Consider the following 9166-nt stretch of genomic DNA (forward strand, 5'->3'; position numbering starts at 1 on the left):
CGTATATGCACAATGAATATATACAGTGAAAATATTTTTTTTCAGAGAAGGAAAAACAAAAGTTATAGTGTTGAAGTATCCTAAAAAGCCCCTGGGAAACAACCTAAACAGATAAACATATAGGGTTTTTTCCCCCACAGTATTTTTATTTTTCTTCCTAATATCTTATAGTTTTATTCTTATAGGCAAGAGTTGTGAGGGTTGAAACACATTTTATGAGGGTTAGGTGAAAAAAGCAGAAATAAAGGAGGAGCATGAGAGGGATGATTTCACATTACTTTCTCAAAAGACACATCCCTGAGTCCTAGGCATCATGAAAGCGGATAGCAAAGCACAGACTGAGACTAACTTCTTTGTATTATTTTCGCTACTACAACCACTACTGCTAAGATGACTCTTCATATTAATGACTTTGGTATGTAGACAAACTATAAAAGATGCAGTCTCTGACCTCAAGTACTTATCGATGTCTGTGGGGATTTACCACTCTTGCTAGATTTACTTTCTTCTTCATACTCTAGCCCAGAGGAAGTGATCATCACTCAAGACTTGGAGCCTTTCCATGAGTGGGGCTTATATATGGCAAGGAGAAGGGGTATTTGCCCTTGGACACAGATGGTACTAGATCCAAAGCTCAGTGAGTCTGGTTTGCTTGCAGCAAAGAGAAAGACTAAAATTTCTTTTTAAAAAATGACAATGATCTAACTGAGCTTTATTAAAAAATCATAAAGTATAAAAGTACACAGTACTCAGTATTTTATCCTATCACGCACATGTATGCACTGAACTGGTATCATACAGCTATCTCCATATGACTCAGCAGCTTCTGCCATACAGCAGCCCATGTGCCATTTATTCACATTGCATGCCCAGCAGTCAACTGTGTATGTGGTTAGAACTCCAGCAAGGAGACTTTTTTTAAACATAGGATTGACTATCTGTAGAAGCTTTTACTTACTGACCAAATCACTTAACCCAAATTTTCTACCTCCAAATGGTAGTAGTAGAAGTAATTCATAGAATCATTGTGAAAACCAAATACTTTGGTTAGTACAAAAGGTTTACCTAGTTTCTAGACATAGATACTCAACAAATATGAATATCTCTCTCTCTCTCTCTCTCTCTCTCTCTCTCTCTCTCTCTCTCTCACACACACACACACACACACACATATGCACAGTATATGTGTGTGTGTGTGTGTGTGTGTGTGTGTGTATAGATTTCAAACTAGATGGCTTTGGGCATTTTTGTTTGGCCTGTGTTTTAATTAATGGCCAACATATAAAGTTCACATATAAAGGGTGAGTTAGACAGAGACAAAAGGTAAGTGTTGGGAAACTAAAGGTATAGCATAAATATTCCTTTTCAACAACTCTAAACTGGGGTGGAACAGAAGGTACTGTCTTTTTAGCAGGCACCCCTCCCCCACCAGTCTCTTCAACCATCACCTGTTTTCCTCATTTTGTTGTTTGCCTGGCTACTTGAGCCTTTCAAGTACTACATATGGAGAGTTCATTCCCACACACAAAGGAAAATAGTATTTAAACAAGGCTGGCCTTGAACTCACTGAGATCCACCTTCCTTTGCCTCCTGAGTGCTGGGATTAAAGGTGTGCACCACCATGCACAGCTCCACATGTTTTCCATTGCATTTTCTTTCAATCAATGGAAATCTTTTCTCTGAAAAATGAAGATGTGAATTCTGAACATGGGGGAAGAGCAGTGCAGAGCCTGGGTGTCTTAGCCTTTGTAATTTGAGGCATCCCGCGGGGAGGTTGGGGGTGACTAATTTAATATGATTGCTTTACAACCAAGGAAACTGAGGCTGAACACAAAATGAGTTGGTAACAGAACCAGGACCATTTTCTGGGCTTGGGTCTACCATATTGCTTTGACAGCAGAGTTTAAAGCAGTGGCCATATATTGAAAACTCATGGTATACCAGAGTTTCTCCTACTAACCTGACAAAACCAAATATTAAACTTTCAAGAAACTTCCCAGGCAAATTGTATTTAAACTGAGAACTTAAAATAGGTAAGATTGGAAGTCATCAACAGTTGGACAGATTCTAGCTCTTTGCATATAGCCCCATGAGCCAGACAATGAACTTTTCTAAGCACAAGCCCTGGTAGATACTCTGACTCGTGGCTAACTCCAGCACTGGGCATTCTATATATGGTACATAGAAAAAACAGTGTTTCCATGCCCTGCTTTCCAGAGATTGCAAAGCCAAGCCTTATCCTAAGAGTTAAGGAAGAAAGCAAATATGTCCATTGGCTAAGATCACTCACTCTATAAGGCATAGTGACAAGTTACATAAAGATGGAATTGGTCAAAAATCCAGCAACTAGAATTCTTACCTTAATCATTATAAATAGACATTTATTGCATTCAGTGTTCACCTGCTGTATGCCAGATACTGTGAAAAGGATCAAAATTCCCCTACATACATTCTGTTTTTCTTTTCATAAGCCTTATTATAAAAATGCAAGTAAATAAAAACACTACATACCAGACCCAAAGCGTATGTAAGGTAATGAACTTATGTTCTGTTAGAACTGCAACTCAAAGTAGAATCTATGATTTTTTCATATTAAATTTTACTCTTTAAGTATTGAATATATTTTATGTATTCATCTAATAAAAAAAAGCCCAAACTCTATGACAACATTTCAATCAGAAAAAACTACTCTGTTCCCTTAACTCATCAATGACCTGAAATCAATGACCACATCATTCCCTTGTGCTTAGCTTTTCTTCATGTTACAGGGTATCCACAAGTACATTTGTCAACATCTACACATACGTTAGTGACTTGATTCTGCATGAGAGAAAAGATGTGATTCATTTGTTTTTGAGGTCATGTGACCTTGCTTAATAATGTAGATTCTACGTCCTATATATATTCTAATTTCTCTATTATATATATGTATATAATCTATATCAGTGTGTGTGTGTGTGTGTGTGTGTGTGTGTGTGTGTGTGTGTATTAGAGTAGATTAGTATCCATCCACTTGACCTGAGCGAGCAGGAACAGGGGTCCTTAATGACAAGGTGTTGAGTGAAAGACCAGGGATAAGAAATAAAGAAGATGAGAACAACGATGACAAAGGCTATAGTTAGGAACAGGAGCTCTTCTATAAGCCTATGATGCAGTCCAAGCAAGTTTACTAAGAAGTACAGTATTTGAGATACAATTTGTAGCCAAAGTCTGATCATGTTGACAGAGAGAACAAGAGATACCTCATATGTATGTGTGTGCGTGTGTATGTGTATGATTCCCATTTGTATCAAATACATTTCATTTTGTTTTTCATAAGCCCCATGAGGTAGGTACTAATGAGGTAGGTACTAATATCAGTGTGTCTCCCTTATCAATGAGGAAACTAGCAGGATGAAATCACTTGGCCAAATCTTGTTGAGGTGAAAATTTAAGACTGAGTGGGTCTACTTTCAAAGCATGTACTCACCTCAACTGGCTGTGTTGTTTCATTTTTACCATTTCCTTGAAAATTGTTAAATACTATCTTGATTCCTTAAGAAGTAAAAGTATTTGTCAATTGTTTTTCAATCTGAACACCACTTAACATGAATCTCTTTAGGGCTTGGGGAAATTATTTCCCAGAAGAGTTTAAACCAAAAGAAATCTGGGAATACACCATTTTTAAAATTTCAATAATCTACCAAGTTTATCCTTTTTGTAGTCAGCTTATCATTTTATGTACAATAATTACATATTGTACAACTAACATGTACATTTTTGTGCTTTTAGAATTTGTTTTAATTTATTATGATATTTCTATGGAATATTATGTAGCTGTTAAAAAGAAAGAGAAAAATGTCTATAAACATAGTGCCAACGCTCTGCTGTATTTAATTTGCGAAATTATTTTGAGGTAGAAAAAAATTGGGCCACAAATACAAATACTGATACTTAAAATTTTCTGTAAACAAGTTTTTGAGTTATCCTACATGATCTTTTTAAAATCATCTCCAAGCAAATTTCTTGGATCTCCAAGAAAGTTATCCTATACGATCTTTTTAAAATCATCTCCAAGCAAATTTCTTGGATCTCCAAGAAAATCACAAAAGGTGCAGAAAATCCTCACTGTCTGTGGCATTACTGTCTAAAGTATAAAATAAAAAGAGAGTACAAAGGAGAGAAGAGCCCAATACTGTGGCCTGGACACACAGATTGTTCCCCTGCTATCTGTAGTCCAAATGAAGCTGTGTGACAAAGGGTTACCTTCAGGTGGGAAGCTGTTTGGGATGCCTTTGTTTCTTTCTTGAATTGATTCTGACTTACTAGTGCCCAGCATGCGCGCGTTTCGCGCATGCGCGCTCTGCGTTTCGCGCACACGTGTGCACAGTTTGATAGCTGAAACCATATAAGTGAATACTGCTGTGTTTGGCCTCAGCTCAGATCTCAGCACATACACAGATGATACAGGAAGCACTCTTATTTGGAGGTTTTCTTTTGTGTCTTTCTGTCAACCCACAAATGTAGAATCCAATCAATGGATGTGAAATGATCACTTTCCTTCTTGGCACTAAACACCAAACTGAAGACTGCAGTTGGTAAGCCAACCACTGAAGTCTGAGGATTCTTTAGTAGCCAGGGTGACAGGCTATTGGGATGTCAAGATTCAAAGGCTCATCTATAACTGACAAAGTGACAAGTGCATTTCATGTCCTTAAGTCATTTGGCTTTAAAATTGTATTCTTTTAACCATCAATTGAAACATAGGAATTTTTATTAAATAACATATTTTATAAAAAATATTTGTGACTTTATAATTGATATATCTATCTATCTCTATTTACCTATATATAGGCTTTAAAATTGTAATCTTTTAACCATCATTGAAACATAGGAATTTTTATTAAATAACATATTTTCATAAAAATATGTGTGACATGATAGATGATATATATATAGGTAAATAGATAGGTAGGTAGATAGATAGATAGATAGATAGATAGATAGACATCAGTAATAATACCTGTTCAAGGAGAGGAGGAATTATGCCCTGTTTTCTGAGGAACCACCAGACTGATTTCCAGAGTGATTGTAGCAGCTTACAATCCCACCAGCAGTGGAGGAGTGTTCCTCTTTCTCCACATCCTCCCCAGCACCTGCTGTCTCCTAAGTTTTTGATCTTAGCCATTCTGACTGGGGTGAAGGGAAATCTCAGGGTTGTTTTGATTTGAATTTCCCTGATGACTAAGGATGTTGAACATTTCTTTAGGTCCTTCTCAGCCTTTCGATATTCCTCAGGTAAGAATTCTTTGTTTAACTTTGTATCCTACTTTTTAATTGTGATATTTGGCTCTCTGGAGTCTAACTTCTTGATTTCTTTGTATATATTGGATATTAGTCCTCTGTTGGATGTAAGGTTGTTAAAGATGTTTCCCCAATTTGTTGGTTGCCATTTTGTGCAATTGTGTCCTTTGCCTTACAGAAACTGTACATTTATGAATTCCCATTTGTCAATTCCTCATCTTACAGAATAAGCTATAAGTGTTCTGTTCAGGAAATTTTCCCCTGTGCCCATGTGCTCAAGGCTCTTCCCAGTTTCTTTTCTATTAGTTTCAGTCTGTCTGGTTTTATGTGGGGGCTCTTGATTCACTTGACTTAAGCTTAGTACAAGGGGATAAGAGTGGATCAATTTGCATTCTTCTGCATGCTGACCTCCAGTTGAACCAGCACCATTTGTTGAGAAGGCTACCACTACTTGGCATATACCCTGAGGATTCTCCAGCATGTAATAAGGACACATGTTCCACTATGTTCGTAGCAGCCTCATTTGTAATAGACAGAATCTCGAAAGAACACAGATGTCCCTCAATGGAACTATGGATACAGAAAATGTGGTCTAATTACACTATGGAATACAACTCAGCTATTAAAACAATGAATTCATGAAATTCTTAGGCAAAAAGGTGTAACTGGAAAATATCACCCTAAGTGAGGTAACCCAGTCACCAAAGAACCCACATGGTATGCACTCACTGATAAGTGGATATAGCTCAGAAGCTTGGAATACCCAAGACACAATTCACATATCAAATGATGTCCAAGAAGAAAGAATGAGTGGGCCCTGGTCCTGGCAAAGCTCGATGCAGCAGTGTAGGGGATACCAGGACAGGGAAGCAGGAGGGGTTTGATTGGTGAACAGGGGGAGGGAAGAGGGCTTGTGTGACTTTCAGGGAGGGGAAACAGGAAACAGGAAATGAGATGCTGATTGCCAGCAAAAAGAATGCAAACAGGCAACCTTGGGAAGTTGGAAGTTGAGGGGAACCTCTAGAATGTATCAGAGACCTGAGAGGAGGGACACTCAAGACTAAAACCTAGGGACCTTAGATTAGTCTTAGTGTTTACTGACTCTATTGAATACAATGAATTAACTGTTTGTATATGATTTGTCAGAAAACAGATTCCCCAAAATAAGAGATACCCGTGAAAGTATTAAAAGCATACAGATCATCAAGTAGACACATAATACTCAAATATAACATGTGCAGAGGAATCAAAATAGTAAAAGCTATGAAGAAAAACAACAATGTCACATATAAAGGCTGATTAGAACAATGCCTGACTTTTTTTTACATAGAGAAATATTTATATAAATAGTATATATTGCCACATAATCAACAGATAGATGGTGTTTTCTTAGTATTAAGTCAGGCTGAGGAGTGATCAACATCTCTGACCAATTAGTGAATTAGTTTTGGGGACACTGACAGCTGTGGGAATGAATGACTCCAAGTACTACCCTAGAGCTATAAGGAAAGGAAGCTGGTCCCTTCTTGATTCACCCCATTCCTTATGTTGAACAAGCAGGTAGGCAATAGAAAAGCCAGGATTGTCTCTACACTTGTCTATCCCTGGACACTGGGGGGCAGGAGGATGATTCAATTAAAACTGCAGGTTTATTTTCTGTTTACACTTTACACATTTTGCACTTGGGAGGAGGAAAACTACAGCTGGGTCCTCACTCTAAAGATTCTCTGGTGGCAATGTAATGCATTTCTTTGTTCCTGTTTCTTTGCTCAAGCCCTGGCTTTGAGCCCAGAGGGCTAATATCCAATATATACAAAGAACTCAAGAAGCTAGACTCCAGAGAGCCAAATAACCCTATTAAAATGGGGTACAGAGCTTAACAAAGAATGTTTACCTGAAGAACTTTGAATGGCTGAGAAGCACCTTAAGAAATGTTCAACAGCATTAGTCATTATGGAAATGTAAATCAAAACAACCCTGAGATTTCACCTCACACCAGTCAGAATGGCTAAGATTAAAAACTCAGGAGACAACAGGTGTTGGCAAGGATGTGGAGAAAGAGGAACACTCCTCCACTGCTGGTGGGGTTGCAAGCTGCTACAACCACTCTGGAAATCAGCCTGGTGGCTCCTAAGAAAATAGAATATCTATCTATTTTTGCACTCCAGATTTTATTCTCATCATCTGCACTCTGACTGTTCCACTTCACATACCTCCTCCCCCCAACCCGGTCTCCACAAGGATGTGCCTAACACCCTCACCACACCCCTGCTCCATCCCACCAGATCTCTAAATCCCCTGGGGCAGCCAGTTTTGAGATTAGTGTTCATTCCTTGTTAAGATGATATTTTTTTCTTTTTTCTCTGGGTCGGGGGTTGTTTGTGTTTATGTGTGAGGAACTGTTGACTGGCTGTGCACAGGAATGGAACGCTGGTGCCCATAGACTGCAGCCTGCTCCATCTTCCCTAGCTGTGCCTGAGGAAGCTTGCTGGGGATCCTGGCTTCTGAGAGAACAGGTGTCTTCCCCCCCCCCCTCGCTCTACACTTGTTCCTGTTCTTTGACATAATTTTAGTGAAGCTGAAAGCACAGTTCAGTTATAGTTTCCTACCTAGTTGTGTAGGAGTCTGCAGAATTAGGACTTGTTTATTCTTGGCAGGAAGGCTACTCCTGTGGACTGGGAAAAGAATACAATGATACATTCTTCTGGTAGTCTCTCAAGGCCTGCTTAAGCACTGCAAAAGCATCCTAGAAAATCTACTGAGAGTGTTTAAGTATAAAATGGACCTAAAACATAATGCAATTTGCCTTACTTTTACCAGAGTTTGGGGTCAAAGCACAAAATAAAACTTAGGGAGAATCCACTTGACTGCTGGGAGCTCTGTAGCAGCATGGGAGCGAGGGACCACAGCAGGTGGGGTGGCTTGGGGTTCAGGTACAGGTGTGAGGCCACATGATTTCCCCATTGCTCACCCCCATTGCTCACCCCAGTAAAGTTTTGCTCTCCTCCCACAGACTTACAAAGAGGAGCACTCCCACTTGTCCTGGAGCCTTTCAGGATGGGGAGCATGCCCACATCTGGTGCTTCAGGATGCCACCTCCAGCTATGAGCTTCACAGGAGTCCTCGCCTGCATCCTAACTCCCTGTGTAGTGGTTGTGGCCAGAGCTGCTGCCAAACCTCCTAACACAGAACTGTGGATTGTGAGTAGGATGGTAAGTGAGGGCTGACTCAAGGAACCTGCCAGTGGGTTTGGGTGTGGGGGGCGATGGTGGCAGCCAACAGAACTTTGGGAACAGCAAATCTCATGGGTGAGGATGTGTATTAGGCTGACCACTGATTTCCCCCTCGAATCCACAGACTGCTATGTGGCAACTTATGAGGTGTCAGGAGCCTCAGAGCCACTACTCAAGTGGTTCTCCGTGACAGTAGTCCCCGGGGCTCCTCAGCTGAAGGTTTCTACAACTCCTTTGACCATTCAATTCCTAGATGAGAGACCTAACATTTTCATATTAATAAAAAGGTTTAGTGAGCACTAGAGCTGGGCAGATATCTACCCTCTCTGCTGTTACGTCGACTTCCCTGCCAATAATCCCACAATATGATTTGTCATATTCATCTAGGCTGCTCTTACTCCAACTGGCCAGGCCTCATGGCCATGTTTTCAAGATTCCTACCCATGATCTCTTCTCTTCTCTCTACCTTCTTATCTTTCCCCTTGTAGTATTGCCTCAGACCACGTAGATAATAGTATTGTTGTTCTTGCCTGAAGACAGACTCACTTACAGGGCATTGTGAATGAATATACCATCCTATACTATCACAGCTGTTTTGTAAATATTCTTGAATTTTAGCAGAATGGTTATTGTCCAAGGTAACTTCAGCC

The sequence above is a fragment of the Apodemus sylvaticus genome, chromosome 16 (assembly GCF_947179515.1).
Source record: "Apodemus sylvaticus chromosome 16, mApoSyl1.1, whole genome shotgun sequence".
Lineage (NCBI taxonomy): Eukaryota > Metazoa > Chordata > Mammalia > Rodentia > Muridae > Apodemus > Apodemus sylvaticus.